A 25,501-nucleotide genomic window follows, 5' to 3' on the forward strand; every position below is an offset into this window, starting at 1 on the left:
ACTAGGATAGCTATAATAAAAAAGACATGGTGGTTTTTTTTGTTTTTTTTTTCTGCCATACGCGGGCCTCTCACTGTTGTGGCCTCTCCCGTTGCGGAGCACAGACTCCGGACACACAGGCTCAGCGGCCATGGCTCACGGGCCCAGCGGCTCCGCGGCATGTGGGATCTTCCCGGACTGGGGCACGAACCTGTGTCCCCTGCATCGGCAGGCAGACTCCCAACCACTGTGCCACCAGGGAAGCCCAACATGGTGTTTTTGTGGTGGTTTGAGTGTTGGCAAGGATGTGGAGAAATTAGAGCCTTAGACATTGCTGGTGGGAATGTAAAATGATGCACCCACTGTGGAAAGCAGTTCCTTAGCAGATTCAACATACAGTTTCCATTTGACCCAGCAATTTCACCTTTAGGTGTATACCCATGAGAAATGAAAACATATGTGCATTCAGAAACTTGTACACAAGTGTCCAGAGTGGCATTTTTCATAAGACCCCAAATGTCCATCAGTTGATGAATAAACAAAATATTGTATATCCATACAATGAAATGTTATTCAACCATGAAAAGGAATGAAGTACAGATATATGCTAACAAGTGAATGAACCTTGAAAGCATGGTAAGTGAAATAAGCTAGACACAGAAGGTCACATGTGGTGAGATTTCCAAAATAGGCAAATCTATAGAAACAGAAATTAGATTGGTGGTTGCCCAGAACTGGGAGTGTTGGGGGAAATTGGGAGTGACTCTTTTGGGGGGTGATGAAAGTGTTCTACAGTTGACTGTGGTGATGGTTTTACAGCTCTGTGAATATACTAAAAACCACTCACTTGTATACTTGACATATAACATGATATTAGTTGTAGGTGTACAACACAACGATTCAATATATGTATATATCATGAAATAATCACCACAGTAAGTCTAGTTAATATTCGTCACCACACTTAGTTACAAATTTTTGCACGTGATGAAAAATTTTAAGATCTACTCTCTGTGAGTATACTAAAAATCACTTACTTGTATACTTTTCGATCGTGAGCTTTATGTTATGTGAATTTTAACTAAATAATAATTTAAAAATCAGGGCTTCCCTGGTGGTGCAGTGGTTGAGAGTCCGCCTGCCGATGCAGGGGACACGGGTTCGTGCCCCGGTCCGGGAAGATCCCACGTGCCATGGGGCGGCTGGGCCCGTGAGCCATGGCCGCTGAGCCTGCGCGTCCAGAGCCTGTGCTCCGCAACGGGAGAGGCCACAGCAGTGGGAGGCCCGCGTACCACAAAAAAAAAAAAAAAAAAAAAAAATCAGTGAAAGTCAGGTTTATGTTGTTTTTAGCTCCCTTAAATGGGCTTCTTACACTTGATTATGGAACAGTAATTAAACAGACAGAGTATAAACAATACAAACACCTCCATAAGTCAAAGGGAAAATGGAGTGTACGTGTGGTATACCTGGGAAAAACAGGCAGAAATGTTCTTCATCTGAAATAACTGGTAGGAGAGGTAGAGAGAGAAATCTCAGTGGGTATGGGACATGATATTTTTGAGAGTGAGCCAGTACATTTTTGGCAAAAAGGAAGCATTTAGCAGGCCACTAGGTTGTAAAACTAAGCTGTAAACTGGAGCAAATTTTCAGCATTATCTTCAATTCCATAGGGTTAGTAACTTGTATTGATGCTTTCTTAGTTCAGTCCTGTCTCTTTTTTTTTCCAAATCATTGTTCTAAATCCTGACTTAGAAGGTGCATTTTTGAAGCTCAAGACACACAAGATTCATTCGTTTAGCAAATACCTTTCAAGCTCCTACTCTGTGCAGGGCAGTGTCCCGGGCACATCAGGGAGTAAAGACAGACTCCTACCCTCACAGAGCTTAGATTCTAGTGTGTGTGGACACAGACAACAACTACACGCATAAGTCAGTCAATCAGGCAGTAAGTTAGAAGGCGATAAAATCTGTGGAATAAAAGGAAAAGGAGCAGGTGTTAGGAGTGCGTTGGTGCAAGTGGTTGTATTACATAAAAGGGCCCGGCCCCGTTGAAAGGTGAGATTTGAGCAAAGACACAAAGGAAGTGAGGGAGTTAACCAAGCAGGTGTCTGCGTGTCTCTGAGGGAAAAGCATTCCCAGCAGAGGGAACAACAACACAAAGACTGAGAACGGGCCTATTATGTTCAAGGAACCACAAAGGGTCTGGATTGTCAGGAAAAGAGCCTGAATCCGAAAGGAGCTAGGAGGGTCAGATGATGCAGAGCCTACCTAGGGGGCCGTTGTGAGGAATTTCCCTTTTTAAAATTGAGATATAATTCACTTATCAGAATATTTACCTTTTTAAAGCATACAATTCAATGTTTTTCGGTATATTCTTGGCTGCGCAACCGTCACCACTAATTCCAGAACATTTTCATCACCCCAAAAGAAACCCTGTACCCTGCAAGCAGTCACTTCGCATTCCCCCCTCCTCCCCAGCCCCTGTCAACCACTAATCTACTTTCTGTGTCTATGGATTTGCTTTGTTCTGGACATTTCCTATTAATGGAATTGTACAATATGTGACTTTCTGTGTCTGGTTTCTTTCATGTACCATAATGTTTCCAAGGCCCATCCACTTGCAGCATGTATCAGAATTTCAATCCTTTTTATGGCCGAATAACATTCCATTGTAAGGATATGCCACATTTTGTTTATTCATCAGTTGATGAACATTTGGGTTGGTTCCACTCTTTGGCTTTTATGAATAATGCTGCTATGAACATTGTGTACAGGTTTGGGGGGGTGTATGTTTTTATTTCTTTGGTATATGCCTACAAGTGGAAGGACTTTGTTTTGGGTAAAATGGGGAGCCACAGCAAGGGTTTGGACATATCCGAGGATCACTCTGGCTGCCTTGTTGAGAAAAGTCTGTGGCGTGAACAAAAGGGAGCCTAGGCAGAAAACCGTTACGTTGATTTAGGTGAGGAATAATGGTGGTTCAGACCAGGTTGGGAACAGTGATGGTGGAGAAGTGGTCAGACTCTGGATGTATTTTGAAGGTAGCCAGTATAATTTCTCTTTGAGTGAGAAAAAGTGAGGATATAAAGATTAATCCAAAGGTTTTTGGTTTGATCAACTGTAAAGATGGAGTTGTCATTACGTGAGATGAAAAAGACTTGAGAAGGAAGGGCAGGAGTTCAGTTTGGATATATACTGAGGTTGAGGTGTCCGTTAGACGTCTAAGAGGAGCTGTCAAGCAGGCAGTTGGATAAATGAGTCTGGAGTTCAGGAAATAGTCTGGGCTGGAGATATAAATTTGGGAGTCGTTGGCATCTAGATGCTATTTAGAATCATGAAATTGAGTGAGATCACCAAGGTTCCCATTTACTTTAAGGGCAAAATAACATAAATATGGATAGAGCGTGGTAATAGTTTCTGTTTATTGAGTTCCAGCAATGAGCTCATGTTATAACTGAAAACACACATCACAAGAGAAGCTTCTCTAGAAATGCACATTTAATGCGGTGATGCTACAGGCACCCAGCGTGTATATAAGAAGTCATTCACTAACGCCTTAGGGGCATATGCATCGGTATCGTGTGAAGTCTCTTTTGTTCTAATTATGCTTTCCGTTTTTTGGTTATTTTCCTGTTCTCCCGCGTACACCTCAGCTTATGATCGGTGTGAAGGAGTAGGAATGGTTGTGCTGTTGAGACATTACCGCCCCAAAAGTTGGTGGTAACCTTACCTACCTTGACTAATTTGCTGTGTCCCCATGTAGAGAAATTCGTTTGACAGCAGAAGGCAGGGGATGGTAAAAAGCACCTTTACGTTGTTAGATCACTGACCAAATGTTGAGTCCATCCATAAGAGGCAAGTAGAGTGCTGACTGGTCCGGAAACCACCTCAGGGAGGAACAATTTCAGATCTGAGGGGGTTGAGCCTGGAGGAAACGGAGAGGAGGAAGATAGGAGTTATACTGAAATATCTGAAAGGACCCAGACTTGTATGTTGCTCTAGATAGAACCAGGATTCGTGGGTAAGGTTTGCAAACTGACAAACTTCCATTTAAATAGGAAGGAACTTTCAGATCGTTAAAGCTGCGGAACTATATGCAGGGTCTTGGGTGCAGTTCAGCTGCCACCTCTTCGCCTGCTGTGCAGAAGGGGGATCGTCAGTCAGGGTGCAACCAGAGGGTCTCCACGCTGGGCTCGGACCTCTGAGCACCAACTTATAAATCCCATGATTCTCAGGTAACATGGCTTAAAAAAGAGAGGATGGACTTGCGAAGGGCCTTGGAGAGTTTCTACATTTCCGTGATGCAAATAAGCCCTCGTTCTTCAGAGGATTCTAGTCCAGTCTGGTATTGTTTAACCAGCGAATCTCAGGTTGAAGTGAATGGTCGGCTTGCCACAGTGCATTCCAAGAGTTAGAGCATGTGAGTGATCGGCTGGACAGACTGAGTTTGGGCAGGTTTTTTAGAAATACACTGCCCTTCTGTACATGGATTGTCCTTCATTCTGTAGAGACCTTGGGATTCTTTGTTCTATTTATCTTATGTGTTCCAAATGCTAATGTAGTTTAATCCTAACACTTTTAGAGGGTTGAGAAAAGGAATGTTTCAAGTTTGAACACAAACCCTTGGAGTCATTAAATATTCCCAGTGAAAGCAACCACAGAGATCACGTGGTCCCATTTCCTCATTTTATAGAAGGGAAGATGCAAGGTCTACCCCAGAGCAGTTAGTTGATTCGAACCTTCTCTTCTTATTCCCACCATAGTGATTTATCCACAGTTACTTTACATTTAAGATTCGGAAACAACTATCTTATGAGAAGTACTTATAATGTGCCAGGCACTGCACATGCGTTTTCTTATTTAAAATATCACCTGTAAGTGCTATCTTGGAATATTCATGCTGTAGGAAGAGGCATCTACTTAGAACCAATGGTGGACCAAATGGCTTTTCTGTTATCTTTTCTACCATGTGGGTTTCTCCATAAATGGTCACTGGCAAAGGCTCCCTTTACAACTCTGTGGGCGTCCCTGGGCTTAAAAAATGCCCACAGCCACCAGCTCAGCTGGCACACAAACTGTTTCGGGTCCTGTTCCCATGTTTCAGTCAATCTGTCTAGAGAACAATGGAACTCCTGAAACATTCTAATGCTCAAATGTAGTGTAAAAAGGACAACAGAAAATTTCAGGCTTCCGTGTTTGAACTACACCCCCGGTAATGGTTGGGGACTTGTCATTAAACAGGAAAACTCGATGTGTGCCCCAGCATCACTCAGTGTTCCAGTCTCCATGCTGTAGAGAGATGTAACACTTATTCCTATTCCCAGATCTTTCACCTTTTTACATGAGGCTAATATTTGAAAATTCTTTCTTTCCCTGGAGTGTCAGACCTCCTGTCAACTCACCATAAAGACAAGGAATAGATTTTCTTTTTCAACAAGTGAGGACAGCTGTGGCCAAGTGTTGATGATTATTGTAAGAGAGGAATACAAATGTTACCATTACTGAGCGCTAAGCTTTGTTTATTTCTCCAGAATTTCCCAAGAGCCTCTAGGCTGGGAATCTTGCCCACAGACTTGACGAACGTCCTTTGCCTCTTTGAAGAGTCTCTAGTTTGATGTGACAGCGTGCTGTAGCCTTCCCTCTTACAAGCAGCATAGCAGCATCAAACCAAATTGCACTCCTCTTGGAACTGTGTATTTTTACTGTCCTCGCTAATGAGGCCCATAGCGAAGGAAGAGAAAAATAACAAATGGGCAGTGTATTTGATTCTAGGAGAATTGCAAACCAAGGGTGGAGATTGTCAAGAAGGCATTTCAATGGGGAGAGACATTTATTTTTAAATAAGAGCTTCCAATGAGTAATCCTTTGTAGCCAACATTAGAACTAGATGCCTCGTAGGTGGATGTATATTCAGAGATGCATATCGTTTTATATGAAAACCCAGAAAGCCGAATATAAACGTCATTAACCAGGTTCTTCTCAGGGCTTAGGAAGAAACTACCCAAGGCCACCCTGCTTTCTGTGTACATGATATATTCCATCTGCCTGGAGTCCTCCTTTGCAATGAGAAGTCTCACTGTTGGGTGAGATTGAGATGGGAAGGCGGCCAGTGGAAAACACTTCATCGATGGGCTGTGGAGCCTTAATTAATACGTTCCTCACTTGCCTCGTACCTGGGGTGGCTGATGATTACTACGGGTGTCCCCACCAATGAAGGGTTCACCCAGACGCACGTGTGGATTTCAGAGGAAGGCGTATGCCATGAAGTCCAATTCTAAGAGACTAACGAACACACACATAGTCTCCAATGTTGGAGCCTTGGAGTCTGGGAGTGTGGTGTGGTGAATCAGGGTAACAAGTGCATGGTTTTGGGGAATAGAAAATTTCATCAATTCAAGTCCAAGTCATTGAAGAAAGCTTCCCCTTTGGGTACAAGAAAGCACAAGTGGTGTGTGCTAGGTTACACTGCCAGGCCTAGTTTCCTTTGGAAGGTGGGGAACTAGGTGTCAGCCAAAGCTCTGGGTCATCTTCTTTTGTGTCTCCTCAGATCTCAGGGGGTTTCACGAGTGCCTGGGGTCTATACGAACATTGATGTTTCTTGTAGAATGCAAGAGCCTGTTGGAGAGAGGCTGTCTCAGAATCAGTTGTAATAACAATAATATTTAATAATTGACATTATAGAACATTTACTTTGTCTCAAGCAGGGCGTCATTTCTTTTCATCCTCACAACTTCTATTAGTGTCCCCTTTTATAGGTGAGAAAAATGAAACAGAGAGATCAGGAGAGGTATCCAAGGTTACCCAGCTGGCATTGAAATCCAGAGTCCCAGAGCTCGAGCCCTGAACTGCTCTGCCTCGTTCCAGAACTGGCTTAAGTGCCTGGAATGTCACAGTCTCTTTCTTTAAATTGAAGTAGAGTTGATTTACAGTGTTGTGTGTCACAGTCTCTTTTACCACAGATACTTCACACCTGTCTTGGGGGGAACAGGAGAGGTGCAAGAATAAAGTTTAAATCGCTAACAAGAAATTTCGCTAATTAATTTCGGGAGGACATGCTGAGCATCTCTGAGCACGTTGCTACAGGTGCCATCACAGGTGGGCACAGATGAAACACGTGCAGGGGTCACAACAGTGGAGCTACCAGAAGGTTAAAAAGGAGAAGGTAACTGGCAGAGCTGGAACATTCACTTTGCGAATTTTGTCAGGTTTGGGGTGGAAACCCCAAATTCTCATTACACAAAGCAACTACTTGGAACTGAATCAGAAAGAATATTTCTTTTTATCTTAGTCTGTCAAATGTTTCTCTCTTCCTTTTCAACTTTTAGTAATGTATTTAGTAACATATTGATATAAAAGTCTACAGGTAGGGGCTTCCCTGGTGGCGCAGTGGGTGAGAGTCCTCCTGCCGATGCAGGGGACACGGGTTCGTGCCCCGGTCCGGGAGGATCCCACATGCCGCGGAGCGGCTGGGCCCGTGAGCCATGGCCGCTGAGCCTGCGCGTCCGGAGCCTGTGCTCCGCAACGGGAGAGGCCACAGCAGTGAGAGGCCTGCATACCACAAAAAAAAATCTATAAGTTAGTTTTCCTCATTGCATGTTTATGTTTTTGCTTATGTCTTTTCTTCATTCTAATACCTTCTCCTGAACTGAAGCTCTTCGCTGAAACGGTGCTTTGTCCAGTGTAACAGCCGATAGGCTGCTTTTTATTTCTCCTGTTTTATTTCTACTTCCACTCCAAAGGTTTCCAGCTCCATATCTTTTCTCTCTTTCCCTTTACCTCTGACCCCTCTGCCTGTGCTCCCTTATTAAGTGTTTATCATTCTGGGTCGTAATTTTGCTCATTCTGGGCAATATTCTGAATCTTACCTCACTAAAGAAAGTGCTAATGAGATACTCCGCATTATGCATCTGTGCTCTCCTACAGGTGCCAATAAGCTCAAAGCATCTGATGGAGCCACGTAACTGCATTCATGTGAAGCCCAGACACAGTGAATGAAGGCACATAACCTTGGTCATCTGTCAGATGTACCTCATAACACTGTACAGACGCTGAGTAACTTCTCTAGTACAGTTTAATGATATAGATTGGTCCCTCTGCTATTCCATGTAGTTTTGGTGATGGATCCCTCTCTGAAATATTTGGCTTACAAATTGGATTGCTGGAAAAGAATTTTTGTTGCACAATGAAACAGATTTTGAAGCATTGTTCAAAGGTTGGAGATTTGGAGATTGTTCTAGCAATTTGGAACTTTCTTTTCTTTTTACTGTGGGCTGTTAACTAACTTTCTTCCTCTCTCCCTCCCTCCCTCCTTTCTTTCTTTTTTTCTCCCTCCCTCCCTCCCTCCCTCCCTCCCTCCCTTCCTTCCTTCCTTCCCTCCCTCCCTCCTTCATTTTTCTCCCTCTCTCTCTTTACTCCAAAGAAACTTCCAACAGAGTAGATTTCTGTGACAGGAGACCCCGAGAGTTGCTTTTCTTCTCTGGATTAAGTGGGATGACAAAAAAGCAGACACCTTCGTATTTTAAGTCTGTTTTTACAACAGAAGCCGAGAAATTAAAACAAGGATGACCAAGTATCCATCAATAGAGGAATGAATGGATAAACAAAATGTGGTATACCCATACAATGGAATATTATTTGTCTATAAAAAGTCATGAAGTTCTGACACATGCCCCAACGTGGATGAACCTTGAAGACATTATGCTAAGTGAAATAAGCCTACCACAAAAGGACAAATATTGTGTGATTCCACTTATATGAGGTACCTAGAATAGGCAGATTCATAAAGACAGAAAGTAGAACAGTGGTTGCCAGGAGTTAATGGGTACAGAGTTTCAGTTTGGGAAGATGAGAAGGTTTTGAAAGTGGATGGTGGTAATGGTTGTTCAACATTTTGAATGTGCTTCATGCTACTAAAATGCACACTTAAAATGGCAAATTTTATGTTATATACATATTTTACCACAATAAAAAATTTTATTCAGAAATTGCTGCATGTGAAGGTAGCCTGAGGAGAAAACTCTGCATCTTCTTATAAATTGGTGACCCTGTGTAGCCTTTCTCTGGGATCACAGATACTGTGGGGCAAGACTCTAAGGTGGTGCATGGTGGCCCTTCCGCTTGAGTGGTATTGACATTTTTTCTATTGCTGTGATGAATAAATGAATAAAGGAAGGAGTTAAGATTCCATTCTGCTTTGCGTCTTGATCGGCAGTCATTCTATCTTCTGGTTAAATGTAAGCATCTTTCTTTGCCGCAACCTCCTCCCAGCTGTTCTTCTTAAATATACTGGCATTTACTTAGACTTGACCTTTGCTAAAGGAGCTTTAAAGAAATCCATATACCCTGATTAAAAATAGAAGACTGTATGCTTTCTCAAGGGTTAATGTAGGCAAAGTGAAGAAACCTAATTTAAGTGCCTATTTTTCCAGACTCTTTTTGTAAGACATTCCTATTGTATCCTGTCCATCCATTTGGGCTAACACTGCTTCATTGAGCGTTTTGTAAAATCACTGAGAAACTCTAGAAAAAGATTCCTGCCTTTTTTTAAGAGGGTCATATTTGGAACAAATACGTTCCAAGGAAGGAAGAAAAGCGTCTCTCGATTTGATAAATCTTTTCCAAGAAAGAAGTTGTGGCAAAGTATAAGATTGAGCAGACAATTCAAGGGAAAAAAAGAGAGAGAGAACATTACATAGAGCACTATAAAAATGGTTCTTGTTACAGAACTTTAACATACATAAAGTAATTTAATTCCTAGTATCTCATTAATGCTCAAACAACACAGCAAAGTAGTTATTATTTTGTTCTGAAATTTCAGCTTTCATAAACGGCTCGCTCATAAGTCACACAGGCCACAGGAAGAAACCAAAGTCTGGCAGAGCCTGAGTTCATGTCCCAAAGTCTAGAGTCCCGGGCCTGAGGACTGGGTTAGTTGCAGAGGGCTGGATCCCCATTAGTTAACCTTTGTGACTCTATGTATATGCAGAATGAACCCTTAATTGTAGAAAACTGAGCTGGGGGCGTGTTTCGAGTTCCTGGAAGTGTTTCACCAATGCAACTCATATTCTGCCACCTCTTCCTTTGTGCACTTGTAAACATGATCCCACCACGTGTTTCTGAAACGGTCTTTAACATATGAATTTGAGATTTTAAATTTGACAGATTTAATAGATTGGTAGCTTATACAAATCTAGAAGAGAAAAGTGCCATGCTAGGACCCACTGTATGATTTGTGTGGCCCAGTGCAAAAGGAAATGTGGAGCCCCTTGTTCAAAAATGATGCAAAAATTTCAAGATGGTGACAGCAGAGTATTAAACCAAGCACGGGGGGGCTTCCCTGGTGGCGCAGTGGTTGAGAGTCCACCTGCCGATGCAGGGGACACGGGTTCGTACCTCGGTCCGGGAAGATCCCACATGCCGCGGAGCAGCTGGGCCCGTGAGCCATGGCCACTGAGCCTGCGCATCTGGAGCCTGTGCTCTGCAACGGGAGAGGCCACAACAGTGAGAGGCCCGCATACCGCAGGGGGGGAAAAAAATGAGCAAACCCACCTGACATTTTGCCACAATTTTGGCAACAGACCCCAAGAGTAGGTACACTCCCTGAAAACACTACCAAATATACACTCCTTCTCACAGTGTAGGGTTGTATCAGAGGATGTGAGGAGACAGGGACCTGACTGTGGCATCTGTCACAGCTCCGTCTGAGCAGTGCCACACAGCCTGGTTCCTGAAGGAACAACCTCTACAGAATGAACCACCCTTGCATCCTGGAAGAACCTGGCGCCTCCTGGTCTGTCCATTCCTGGGATTAGATCTGAACCATAGGCCATGTCACTCCTCTGCTGTGGCCCCATCCATCCCCCGTCTGGCTCTTGATGAATGGAAGGCTTGGGTCTGGGCTGTAATGGAGACTTATAGGAGAGTGAAGCATTTTAGCTTTAAGAAAATTATTATAAGTATCTCAAGGCACTGAAGTGGTGTTCCATTTGCGTTTCAGACACTAAAATCAGAGGGCAGATCTATAAGAGGTTAATGTTTTGAGTGAGTCCTTAATAACAGAGGCACCAAGACGAGATTCTGTATGCCTTCTCCTGGCTTTGCAGTTGGAAGATGCAAAATATGCTGATAAGATTAAAGCTCTTCTAGTGACTCTTAAGGGAGCCTCATGCTCTTTTATGTGTAAATGACCTCTACCATCCATCTCAGAGGACTCCCTGGGCTCCAGCGCCCTGGCTTCCCTTGCAGTGGATCCTGTGGATTTGTATGGACAGGAAAGCAGACTCTTATCTCCTACAAGTCGCTGTCAGACATGGAACAGCTAGTCCAGCTTCCACACTCTGGCGGCTAGACCTCTTTGCTGAGCATCTAGGTAAAGACCACTTATGAATCATTATAAATACATCCACCATAAAGAGGTCCTTCTGAATGTTAGGCCGTTTCTTGAACAAACTTCTTGAAACGACAGCCTAGGGAGGACTGACGCATCCTTTTCAACCCTCAAGAGCAGATATGGGAACGCAGCATCGTTTGCTAAACTGCAGTTGCATGTCCCTTATGAATAAACATGGATTGGACACATGACGCAAATATAGAAAAGATACTTATCTCTCATGGAAGTACATCTGATGGCTCATTTCATTTTAAAATGATCCAGTCTATGATCAAGTCCTGGGGTAGAAACCTAAGAGGTGTCAGGCCCCATGATGGACTGAAGTGACTTTGGGATAGCCCGCAAGTGTTATCTCAGCCTGTCATTTTCCAAGACAGTGAGATTCAGTACATTTTAACCATAGTGCTGCATCCTTCTTGAAAGATTTAATTTTAGTGTTTGCTAAGTTTGTAATTTTTTAAAGCAAAAAAAAAAAAAGATTTATTTTCCATTTCTGATTCTTCTTTGGGATGTGAGTATGTAATGTCCGGGGTTATCTAAAGGAAGAAGCAAACTTTCTGCCCAGAAGGTGTCATAGTATAATATGGTGTAACTTAGTTTAATATAGACAAGAACTCTCTGTTTCTTCAGACGCTGCTAATGCTATTTATATTGTTCTAGGACTACTCATAATAGCTAACATTCACTGAATGCTCACAGTGTGCGTGCCACTTTGCTAAGAACTTTGTACTAATTATCTTACTTAATTTTTACAGAAAGGTTTTGAGGCAGATACTGTTAATATCCTAATTTTACAGAGAGAAGAGACAGAGGGTCAGGGAGGTTAAGTAACATGCCCAAGAACAACTTGCTAATCAGTGATTGAGCTGTGTATAAAGTCTGTACTTGTAACAATTGTACTGTTGTATATAGAACTGTCTGACTACCTGGGATAGTAAATCAGCTTGCTTGCCCACGATAATTAAATGTTGGTCTCTACCTTGAATATTGAACTTGGCAGGACACAGTGCTATCTGTGATTGATTTGTGATTATCTGCAATGGGTAGATCCAGGGAAAGGAAAGATGCGACTCGAGTTGCCATTCCTATATTAGATTATTCACAAACATGAGGGACTTCTTTGTGGACCACATGCCGTCTGGGCTTCTGTAGAACACATTTTTTAAAACTATTTATTTATAGATTTTTTATTTTTGGCCGCGTTGGGTCTTCGTTGCTGCACGCGGGCTTTCTCTAGTTGCGGCGAGCGGGGGCTATTCTTCGATTGCGTGTACAGTCTTCTCGTTGCGGTGGCTTCTCTTGTTGCGGAGCACGGGCTCTAGGCGCGCGGGCTTCAGTAGTTGTGGCTCGCGGGCTCTAGAGCACAGGCTCCGTAGTTGTGGCGCACGGGCTTAGTTGCTCTGCGGCATGTGGGATCTTCCCGGATCAGGGATCGAACCCGTGTCCCCTGCATCGGCAGGTGGATTCTTAACCACTACGCCACCAGGGAAGCCCCTAGAACACATTTTTATTACACAGTCTATATTTGTAGTTCTAGCCTGTCAGTGGGCTACTTACTTAATAAAGAGTAGGCAGTTTCATATTAATGTCTTATCAAAAGCAATGCCCATTTTCCATAAATTCTACTTTGGGATTTGTTTTCTTTCTCAATACTGAGTCCTTGGAAAATGGTATGTACGATGAAAAATATTTGAGTGGTTTACTGCTGTATGTGAACGTTTCTCTCAAGAATCCCAGGTGCTTGTGATTTCCCTGTTTGCGAAGTACATTGTTAACTCCAATTATAGCTGGAGAAATAAAAACAGAGCAAGTAAATGCTGTTTCAAAATATCTGTAATATTGGCAAATAGATCAGATCCTCGTAATTCTTCATTTTTACAGGAAATTCAAACACATATCCACCTCTTCAGTGATGAAGAATTTTTGCTCTTTCATCTTGTTGCTTAGATTGGCATTTGTCCCATGAGAAATCACTGAACAGATTTAATTTTGTTTATTCTTTCTTTTGAGACAGCATATTTATTCTCCACCAGAATTATCCAAAGAATGAAATGAATTTCAACCAGAGATGTAAGGACCTAAAAAATTTAGGTCAAAGCTAACATATAAGACACTTTGTCTTGCTGACATTGGTCTGTTCACGTTTTTCTTCTGAAAAGAAAATAACTATATGTTGATATTTCAGAATTAAAAGTAGCCCGCATCACTTACTGAGGTTGTTTCCTGTTACTCTGATATAAAAACTTCTATCTTCTTCGTCTAGGGCATTCTGCTCATATCCAAGACAGCTCGATAGACACAGGGAACCTAAAAGTTCTCTGCTGGATTCAGAGTATGGTGACCTAACTTGGGCTAGATCGTACAAGCTGGCCCAGGGGAAATGTTACTGTAGCCTGAGCAAGAGCCACTGGCCTCCAGGAGCTCCTTATGAAGGACAGAAAACAGGGAGCCCTAAGCAGGACAGTAGATTAAAATCTAGTAAACTGAATTCTGGGTCAGGCCTTAACTCCTGAGTCATTTTGGCTAAGTTACCAAATTTCTCTTGACCTGTTTCCTTGATTATAAAATGGAAATAATAGACCAGAAAATCTCTAAGTTCCTGCCAAATTTAGGAGTTCAAGGATCCCATGGTACTCTGTACCAGGGACCTTCCTGGTGTCTGCTCTCACAGGAGGGCAGTGAAACAGCAATGCTGCTTCACTCTTTGCGTCTTGCTGGGGGGGACATTCCCACTGAGCCCCCTGGACACAAGGGCTGAGCACCGTCATCTCTTTCCCAGGAAGCCGTTTAAACATGTCACAGTTGTCAGAAATGCCGCTCTGGTGGCCTCTCTAAGTTCTTGAGGTGTTTCACTGAAGCGGGATTCAGGTTCTCTGATGTTTCCTTTTCTTAAGATGATATTACAAGCTTTGTATGTTTTCTTCTGATGGGGAGAGGGCAGAGTTCCGTTCTCTTGAATACAGTTCACCTGTCAACTTAGAAAGAGTTTTCAGTAACCTTAATTCCTTCTGTGTGCAACTAGGGCTAATAAGAGAACAGGGTTAAACTGGGCCACGAAAAAGCCAAGATTATCATACTTCACGATATTTAAAAAAAAAACAACAACAAAGGTGGAAAACCAGAGCAAATGATAAGGCCATCATGGCCACTAAAGTTTTGCACTGACTTGTGAAGCCAAGGGTATTTTCCAAACTGCCTTAGGCCAACTTGGTTATCTGTAATTATCTTTGGTAGATATCTTAGCTTCCCGTAGTTCAAGGTACAAGGTACGTGGGGCCATAGGTTTCCTCCCACAAAACATTTTCAGGTGGTATTATAAAGAAAATAAACCTTAAACTAAACTCTGCCATAGTTACCAACACGTGTTAGCAAGCTGGCAAAAAAGTTGTACAATCTGTTTTGTAAACTTGATGAAGAGCCACATCCATTGTCCTTTCAGGCACACACTTCTTCAGCACCTTGCATAAAAGGTACACTAGAGGCAGGTGTGGTTCTTTGCTGATGGCATGATTCATCTAGTTAAAGTTGGGCAAAAAAATCCTCCTATAAGGATCTGAGCAATGGACCAATTGGATTCTAATCTATAGGCTAATTGGGCTCGCTGGATTCTTATGTACTGTTTGTGTAAGAGCAAGATTACCTACATAATATTTCTATCCAATCCACATATTTTGATCACAACCATTTGCACCAAAGAAAACCCATTTCTAACTTGCATTATTTTAATTATCAATGCTTCTGCTGTTGACCAGTAATAAAGATAGCCAAACCAATTATAGTGACTGCCTCTGGACTGTTACCTTCCAATTAGAATCTCTCAGATAATAACTTGGACTGTCACAGGCACCGACCAATCAGAACAGATTCTTGTCTTAGCTGATGCTAAATTGAGGAAGGCCCCTACTGAGCCAGAGTTGTATCAGGGAGCTGCCAAGGAGATAGGACTTGAGTAGCTAAGATCTGAGAGAGAAGGGAACTACAGAGAGTTGAGAAGATGCTTTTCTTGCTCAGGTCATCTGCTGAGAATACAGCAGACCTTTTGGCAATATTATGGGAATTTGTGTTCAGGGCTGCTAAGGTGGGCAGGACTTGAGAGGTCAAGATCCTGGAGAGAAGGAAGTTATAGAAAAGTGAGCTAGATACTCCAGTACATTTTCTTTTGAAGCATTTGACAAATATTACTGTACAGAACAAGAAACTAAGGAGCTAAGTAAAAAAACACTGAAGAGTTTTCAGTATCACAATGCTGACTAAAAAATATTGGCATTCAAAGCCCACCAAGGAGAAGAGGCATGACCAGATACCCCTTTGGGATCCTTAGAGAGCTACATCTAGGAGCAGAGGTAAACCCAAAGTAGACCAAGCCATACAAAAACTCAGTAAGTCTGTGATTGGGTTATGGTGATCACCCCCATTCTGCCTACCAGAGGATAAGGTCACTGAAGGAAGAGAGTATTTTCAAGAGTCTACATTTTTTCATATTTTTTCTCAATAAAGAATTACCAGGCATACCAGAAAACAGGTCCAAGAGAAAAAAATAGGCAATGGAAAAAAAAAAAAAACCCACTTATAAATGACCCACTTATTGGTGTTATTATTCATAGACTTTAAAATAACTGTGATTGGTATGTTGAAGAAAATTGGTGACATGATGAATAATTTCATCAGAAAACTGGAATTTTTAAAAACCAAATTCTGGAACTTAAAAAATGAAATAATGGCTATTAAGAGCTCAATAGATGTATTTAACTGCAGATTAGATGCATTACAAGAAAGAATTTGTGAAAATGGAAAACAGATCAGTAGAAAATATTCAAGTGGATGCATGATGCACAGAGAGCTAAAAGGCTGAAAATACTGAAAAGAGCATAAGAGACACATGTAACATATATTACTCTACATAGCAACATGTGATTGGAGTCTCAGAAGAGGAGAAGAAGGAATAAGGCAGGAACAGTATTTCCTGAAAATGATCAAAGACATCAAAACATGGATTCAGGAAGCCTTGTATGCCTCAACTAGGATACATACAGAGAAAACCACAACTAGTCTCAATGTAGTAAAACTGCTGAAAACAAAACCAAAGAGAAAAATTGTGAAAGCAGCCAGAAAAAAAAATTCATTAATTTCAAAGGATCAACAATAAGACCAATAGCTCACTTCTCAGAAGAAACAATGGATACCAGAAGACAATGGAATATCATATTAACAGGTTGGAAGAATATAACTGCCAACCTAAAATTTCATAAATCCAGCAAGAATATTCATCAAAAGTTGATGTGAAATAGACATTTTAACACAAACAAAACTTGAAAGAATCAATCACCAGTAGCCTAACATTAAAAGAAATACTAAAAGTATTTATACATGTAGAAAGAAAATGATCCCAGATATGCAAAAAGGACTAGAGAGTGACAGAAAAGGTGAATATGTGCTTAAGTTGAAGTATATTAAAAATATAAAATGGACTGATAGCTGGATAGAGAGATGAATAGATATGTAATAAAGCAAATATAGAAAAGTGTTGATTAGAGTCTGAATAAGGGTTATATGGGCATTCAGTATACCATTTCATAATAAAATGTTGAGAAAAATATATGGACAAATATAAATGAATATTGATCATACAAAACAACAAAAGTGAAGTCTCATGGAGTCTAAAATATATGTAGATTACATGTATGACCAAAATAATACAAAAAGTGGAAGAGGGCTAAATGACTTTCAAGTGTTATAAGGTCACAGCAACATCTGGAAGTACTAAAAGCTATAAGTTTACTGTACTATAATAAGTCAAGGACATGCATTGTAATCTCTAGAGTAACTAGTATAATAATACATAGAAGGGGAAATAGAATGAAAAATACTTGATTAATCTAAAAGAAAGTAAGAAAGAGGGGAAAAGAGAACATAAAAGCAGGTGGACCAATAGAAAACAATTCTAAGATGTTAATATAAACACAAACATATCAGTAAGTGAATTAAATGGAAATTGACTAAATACTCCAACTAAAAGATAATTATTATCCTACTGCATTAAAAAAGAACAAAAGAAAAAAAAAAAAGGAACAAAAGAACTCTGACTATATACTGCTTGTGAGAGACACTCCTTAAATAGAAGGACACAGGGAAGTTGAAAATAAAAGAATGGGAAAAGTTACACCTTGTAAATACCAACCAAAATGAGCTGGTGTAGTTCTACTTAGATCAGAGAAAATAGATTTTAAGGGAAGAATCATCATTAAAGATAAATAGGAACATTTTATAATAATCAAAGGCTGAATCCACAAGAAAGTTACAGTTCTAAATTTGTATATATCTAACAACATAGCTCCAAATGTAAAAAGCAAAAATTTGACAGAATTAAGAGGATAAATAAATCAATCCATAATCATAGTGGGAGTCTTTAACACCACTGTCTCAAGAAATAATAGAACAGGCGGACAAAAAATTCAGTAAGGATAAAGAAGATCTGAACAATTACTATTAATTAATTTTACCTGATTGATGTACATAGACCATTGTACTGAATATTGACACAGTACAGGTTCTTTTTCCAAGTTACCAGAGCTGACCATATGCTGGCTCATAAAACAGGTCTTGACAAATTTTAAAGACCTAAATTTATTCAGAGTAAGTTTTCTTTTTTTTTTTTTTTTTTTTTTGCGGTACGCGGGCCTCTTACTGTCGTGGCCTCTCCCGTTGCGGAGCACAGGCCCCGGACGCGCAGCCCCAGCGGCCATGGCTCACGGGCCCAGCCGCTCCGCGGCATGTGGGATCCTCCCGGACCGGGGCACGAACCCGCGTCCCCTGCATCGGCAGGCGGACTCCCAACCACTGCGCCACCAGGGAAGCCCCAGAGTAAGTTTTCTTGACCAAAGAGGAACTAAGCTAGAAATCAATGACAAAGAAAATAGAAAAATCACCAAAGATTTGGCAAGTAAGCAATCCACCTATAAATAACCCATGGGTTGAAGAAGAAATTTCAGTGGAAATTAGATATTTTGAAATTCAATGATAATGAAAATTTGGCACATGAAGTGCTAACCAATCATTCCTGAAGTGTGTATTCCTGATTGAGGCATTTTAAATGTTAACTAACTTTCCCTGTAGTGTAAATTAATACTAACTCACATATGTATCACGCTATGTATGCTGAAGGACTGTATTTTAAAGCAAATCGCTGACAGTGACAGGAATGGAGATAATTATAGTAATGCCAGTGCTTTATGTGAAATTTCCAATTATTAAATAAAAAGCAATGCTTAGATGAAGCTAGTTTGAAAACATACTTGTTCTATCATATTATATTCATCCATCTAAAAATATACAAAAATATGAAAATAATGCACAGGTAATTTCTAAGGTGATTTCTCAACATTCAGACATCATTTATTAAACATCAAATTCCCATCTTCTTCCATTTCCCTGTGTATCTCTTTCCCACATGGAAGTCTTCCTGGCAGCCGAGGGAGGTAGAAAGGATGAAAACCTGGGATGCCATACTGTATATTCTCATATTTTCAACCCGATGGCTTTAGTGTGATCGGAGAAGCTGGAAACTGAATCAGAGACCTCAGGGGCAACCCAAGTGATGAGTCAGCCTGGATGTGAAGGTTATCACTGTTGGCCCCATGTGCTTAATTAGAAGCTAGTGGAATATTATCATCTCCTCTACCAGCAAAAATCTTCACTTGAGAAGCAAGTGGGTTAAGGAAGAACATGTTGAAAACAGAGTTTGTGAACCATAACTGAAAGCTGTTTATCCACAGCAACCACCAGCAATAGCGAGGGTGGGAGAAAGTGCAGCCATTGGCAGTCTTCTCACAGAGCCTGTGTGTAAGCAGCGGGTACTTTCTTTGAAGCTGTATCTGACGGCACTCAGTCCTGTTCTCTGGCCTTTCTTCCTGAACAGATAGTTTAAATCTGTGTGGATTGTCAAGTTTTCTTCCTCCTAATAATATAGTCATTAATATTTGACTTTCTTTCAGCCTGAAATTTTCAGTAAGTTAATAATAGCTGTCCTCACCAGCTGCCTGTGATGAAGGTCAGTCTTGCCCACTGCCTCGTGGCTCTGTGCTTCCGCGGGGCAGCTCTGAGAACATCGGGCAAAGAGGCAGGAGCGAGGCTGGTCTCCCCTCACTCCTCTCTCTTGCCCACCTACATTTCCTTTACTGGCTTCCATTTTTCTTTTCCTCCACCCCTTCTGGGCCCTGGGGATGTGACGTCACTAAGTCCTAGGCTGGATAGAAAGATTCCTCTTTGGTCATCAATGGGAGGGAGGTGGCATTTTAGCTCCAGAAAGAAAGGAGCCAGGCTGTTGAAGGAAGTGAATTTCACCTTTATCCTTACCCTGACTCTTGTGGAAGATACAAATCAATTAATTCACCCCATTCTTATCCAGCACCTTGCCATCCTGAGGTCCCTTCCCAACTCTTCAGAATTCCTTCTCTAAGTACGGTGGTAGAAAATTCAAAGTTTTGCTTGTGTGTGTAAGGGGCGGGGGGGGGGGTGCGTATCCTTCCCTGGAGAGGGTCCTAACACTTTACAAAAATAATCTAGATTAATTCAACATCATCAGAGTATGAAGAGGTTAAATAAATCAACCTAGATAGACTAAGTGATGTAGCCAAGACCACACAGTGAATTTAGAAGTAAAGTCAGATCAAAGATAGAGTCCCTACTTCATATTGACTTTTCCTGCCATATTCCTTGGGAACTATGAGATATGAGATTATTTTCTGATTTTATTTTTTCTGGACAGGTTAACCTGGCTAAATAGCTTGGGGCACATGACTGACTCATAAATAAATAGGTAACTGTTAGTGGTATAATTTTTGTGACCCGAAAAGTTTCTACTCACAGATTTTCTATATCTATAATTTACTTACAAATAAATCAAGGGCCCGGGAGGCAAAGATGACGGCATCGCTTCGGAAAGCATGTGTTTCTTGGGAACAGCTTATTAGTACATATGGCTTTCAGATTAACCAATTGATGTCCTGGGCCTGAAGGGATAGAAAACTGCACAGAAGCTTGTTTTGTTGGGGTTTTTCTTGTGGTGTTCAGGCTGGTAGGTCTGATGCCCGGTAAAGTGTGGAGGTGATTATGGATGCCAGGTAAACAGTGTGGAATGTGTGAAGAGGCCATTCTCCTTGGGGGAACTCTCCCTCCCTCAAGATTCTGCTGGGGCTTGGCCAGGGTGGGAGCATCACTTTCTCCCCAGCTCTTTGACCTTTCAACGCGCACTCTGTTTCCGGCTGGGTGGCTGCGTGCCATTAAGTAGACTGTAGACAGACGACCCCCACTCTTGCTAAGAATATGGCAGTTTGGGGGTCTTAAACTTCCATTCTCTAAGCCCCAGAGCAGAGCATTCAGAGGCATTCCTTCCAGTTCTGAAATTCCTTAGGATGAAGTTGTGGGTTTACCTCGGAGAACTGAAAAGGTAGGGCATTTCGCCAGGGTGCTGACCTCACACCTGTGAGCTGGACTGGCTGAGCCCTGGGAGTGACATCTGCCCCAGTCTTCTGCTTTATAAAGTGATTATTTGAATTGAAGAAAGAGCATTGATCATTTGGCCCACATCCTGATTCCTAAATAAGACTCGTTTGCAATAAATGTATTGAATATCTCACATTTGAGGTCTGAGTTCTTCACACATCTAAGCTTTCTGAGTTGGGAAAAATACATTACTCTGTAAAGTACAAAACCTGTAACCCTATATAACCCAAAGACTAGGTTGAACGCTGGGTTCGTTGTAAATAACATATTAATGACACCTGGTATGATACCTGTGAACTCGCTCAGTGCCTGAAGCAAATTTGGCAGGAGCCTCTTCTTCTTTTGCCAATAACTTGTCAAAAACGGACTTGGAGTTCCTTCCAAACTCCCAGAAGAACATTCAAGACAAGGTAGTTTATGTAGCCTTCAGACTTCACAAGGGCAAGGGCTGGCTCCTGGCCCACTTGAAAAGCCACACTGAATTACAGAAGGAATTCCAAAGAGCTGGGAAGGGACCTCAGGATGGCGAGATGCTGAATAAGAATGGAATGAATTAACTGATTTGTATCTTACAACAAGGGTCAGGATGAGGATAAAGGTGGAATTCACTTCCTTCAACAGCTCAGGCTCCTTTCTTTCTGGAGCTAAAATGCCACCTCCATCCCAATGATGACCAAAGAGGAATCTTTCTATCCAGCCTAGGACTTAGTGATGTCACATCCCCAGAGCCCAGAAAGGAAGGCAGGCAATGCCAGGTCGCTTACAGGTATTCTTAGAGGAAGAATGAACTACTTAGCCCAATGGAGACAAGGTGCTGAGGAGGGATTGGGCACTGCCTAATAATTAAAATAGAGACCAAGCCCATGTGATGTGCGTGCCAAGCACTTTTAGATGTCTTATCTTAGACATCCTGGCAATCCTTGAGGTCAGAACCATTATCCCCATTTCACAGATAAAACGGTAGCTTAGAGAACTTAAATAATTTACACAAGGCAGTCTGGTGTAATGTGTGATGGAGGGGACTCTGAAACCACATCGAGTGGGTCCAATTCTTGGCCTTGCCACTTAGCTGTGTGATCTGGAGAAAAGCTTTTAACTTATTTATGTTTCCATTTCCCCATCTGTGGAACACAGATAATAATGTTAGGTACTACACAGAGTTGTGATGAAGGTTAAATAAGCCCTTAGACTGGGCTGGCACGTGGCAAGTACTGTTCAGCATGTGTTGTGGTGGTTGCTTGTTTGTAGCTGTGCTGAGGGATTTGAAGCTAGATTAATTTGATGCCAGGGTTCTTTGTCGCCTGTTGTTTTATGGTTTTATAAACTCAAGTGGAATAAACTTCTTCTTTCTCTGGCATCTAAAAAGAGATGATAATGCTGCTTTAGCATGCAAAGGTATCATGGAGATTCATATCTATCTACAGAGCACTTTTTAAAGGGAAGATGATTGCCATACTGAGCTAGGAGTTAGATTTCACATCAGAATTAGACTTCGTGACCTGAAGTATCAACGACTGCCTTTTTTTCTAAGACTAGCCATATATTTAGAGGCATATAGAAGTCCGAAATAATCCTGTTCCTTTACCAACGCACAGACAGAGGATGGTCGAGCCCTTTGCTAAATTTGGCGCTGCTACACTTCTGTCTTTAGAACTAGCAATTACTTCATCACGCACACATTGCGTTTCCCTGATATTTTGGTAACTCTTGCACTGCTCCGCATTCATAAGATGCCAGGTGTACCTCGATACAGTTCTCTGAGCATTTGGCCATTGAGGATCCAGCTAAGGTAGCATGTACTTCAGATAAGACGAACTCCAGACCCAGGACAGATAACCACGTTTTGCTTTTCTGATAAGAAAATCACTGTATCTGTTGTTTTATAACTACTTGATACGAAAGATCGTTGTAGTGTGATTTCTTCCAAGAGGTTTTAAATTTAATGAAAAACTAGATAAAACATATATACTTTCTTACATCTTTTCGAGAACAGCGTCGAATAAGGGGCTGTTATATTTTAAAAAAAGCAGCAACAGTTATCCTGGAAAACCAGGACTGGTTTATGTTGGACAGCAGGCTCCGTAAGATCAAAATTAGGTTTGTCTTGTTCCAGGGGTTTTATACATATTTGTTGGATTGAATGAATGAGTGAATGTATGAAAATAATAGTTACGATCATAGACATTATCTGAGTATGAGGAGAATGCCCTCTGGATAAGGAAAGAGAAGTAAAATGTCAGGGGAACTAAAGAACACAGGGCATCAGCAGGTACCAAATCCTTGCTTGTCAGGAGCGGTGTCTCCCTGAAAACCTATCTGTATTCATCGGAAAAGAACTTTATGCTGAGCTCTTTAAACTACACATGCATTGTCCTAATTTATCTTTTAAAAATTACATCTAGATTTTCATGTATCATTTTTCCTCATGCGTATCTCTGATTAACACACAGCTTTCATGTCTATTTGACTGTGTATGATATGAATTAAACTTCTGATTTTTATAAGGTGCCATGATTTTCATGCTCTCTTTGGGTGGTGCCAACCACCCTGTGTATATACCACATGTCGAGTGAGTTTTTAAGACACTGGCTTTTCCCAAATTCGCCATTTACATTCTTGAAAGCACTTCCTTTTTCCCACACAGATCTAACTAAATATTAGAAGTATTTGACCTTTCATTTTAAGACATGTTTGATGTTCTGACTCTTTTCAACAAAGGTCTCTGTTCTCAAATCCATTCTATGGAGAGAAATCCTCAGTTCTTTTGAGAGGGATAAAAATCCTCTCTTAAGTCCACCAGACCAAAGATCAAGGCATCAGAGCCCCACTTATCTGCAGGGTGATTACTGTCTGTTAAAGAAGGCTCCATGGTGATGGGGATGCTTCAACGCTTGGATAGACCGATGGATCTGGAGCGAGAACTTGGGAGTTTTACTCTCGGCTTTGCCACGGGGTGGCTGTCTTGCCTTGTGAAGGTTTGAACATCAGTCTCTCCTCCTGTAAGGCTCTTGTAGTTTTCCAAGGCTGACTCAGCTGTACTGTGGAATTTGAGGTCACATGGCTCCACCTGGGCCCACCCCAGGCATTAGCCAGAGGCATTTCCTAAGATGTTTCGGAGATGATTGCCAATGGCCATCTCCCAACTGCCAGGTGCAGCTAGTGCGAGGACTTCCCAGGGAAAAGAACCTGGTCCTGCTTTGGTCATTTTCTTCTACTGCTGGAGACTACTTCATGAGACACCAATCTCCAAGCTTTCAGAGCTGTCCTGTCCCCTCCACACACTCTTTGAGCAGGGTTGGTGAGGACAGGCCAGGAAGGCAGTGCTTCAGATGTGGGGAGAGAGGAGGCCCTGGGCTTAGATCTGTCTGGGAGCTTCCACCCACCGTCACTCCCTCTGCTCCACTGGGCGTAGATGGCCCCATGCTAGGGCTTCCTCTCCAACCCCTCCACTTGCCTCCCTGTGCACTTTGCTCTCCCCTCTTTTCTCTCTGCTCTTTCCCTCCTTCCTCTCCTCAGTTAAGATTATACCTGTAACCCAATTTCATTCTTTTTTATGGCTGAGTAATATTCCATTGTGTATATGTGCCACAACTTCTTTATCCATTCCTCTTTTGATGGACATTTAGGTTGCTTTCATGTCCTGGCTATTGTAAATAGTGCTGCAATGAGCATTGGGTCATTTGTGGAGACATGGATGGACCTAGAGACTGTCGTACAGAGTGAAATCTGTCAGAAAGAGAAAAACAAATACCGTATATTAACACATATATGTGGAATCTAGAAAAATGGTATAGATGATCTTATTTGCAAAGCAGAAATAGAGACATAGAAGTAGATATCAAACGTATGGATACCAACGGGGAGGGGGGGTGGGACAAACTGGGAGATTGGGATTGACATATATACACTACTGATACTATGTATAAAACAGATAACTAATGAGAACATACTGTATAGCACAGGGACTCTACTCAGAGCTCTGTGGTGACCTAAATGGGAAGGAAATCCAAGAAACAGCATGCTGATTCACTTTGCTGTACAGTAAAAACTAACACAACGTTGTAAAGCAACTATACTCCAATAAAAATTAATTTTAAAAACCTCCAAATGGATTAAAGACCTAAATGTAAGGCCAGACACTATCAAACTCTTAGAGGAACACATAGGCAGAACACTCTATGACATAAATCACAGCAAGATCCTTTTTGACCCACCTCCTAGAGAAATGGAAATAAAAACAAAAATAAACAAATGGGACCTAATGAAACTTCAAAGCTTTTGCATAGCAAAGGAAGCCATAAACAAGACAAAAAGACAACCCTCAGAATGGGAGAAAATATTTGCAAATGAAGCAACGGACAAAGGATTAATCTCCAAAATATACAAGCAGCTCATGCAGCTCAATTTCAAAAAAACAAACAACCTAAACCCAAAATGGGCAGAAGACCTAAATTTCTCCAGAGAAGATATACAGATGGCCAACAAACAAATGAAAGGATGCTCGGCATCACTAATCATTAGAGAAACGCAAATCAAAACTACAATGAGGTATCACCGCACACTGGCCAGAATGGCCATCATCAAAAAATCTACCAAAAATAAATGCTGGAGAGGGTGTGGAGAAAAGGAAACC

At 41.6% G+C, this 25,501-nt stretch overlaps 1 protein-coding gene across 1 annotated transcript in view; it reads left to right on the plus strand.

Moving 5' to 3' along the window:
• The window catches only part of KIF26B (kinesin family member 26B), a 494,415-nt gene that overhangs the window by 283,074 nt on the left and 185,840 nt on the right, over positions 1 to 25,501 (plus strand).

Source organism: Phocoena sinus, chromosome 1, assembly GCF_008692025.1.
Source record: "Phocoena sinus isolate mPhoSin1 chromosome 1, mPhoSin1.pri, whole genome shotgun sequence".
NCBI classification, from domain to species: domain Eukaryota; kingdom Metazoa; phylum Chordata; class Mammalia; order Artiodactyla; family Phocoenidae; genus Phocoena; species Phocoena sinus.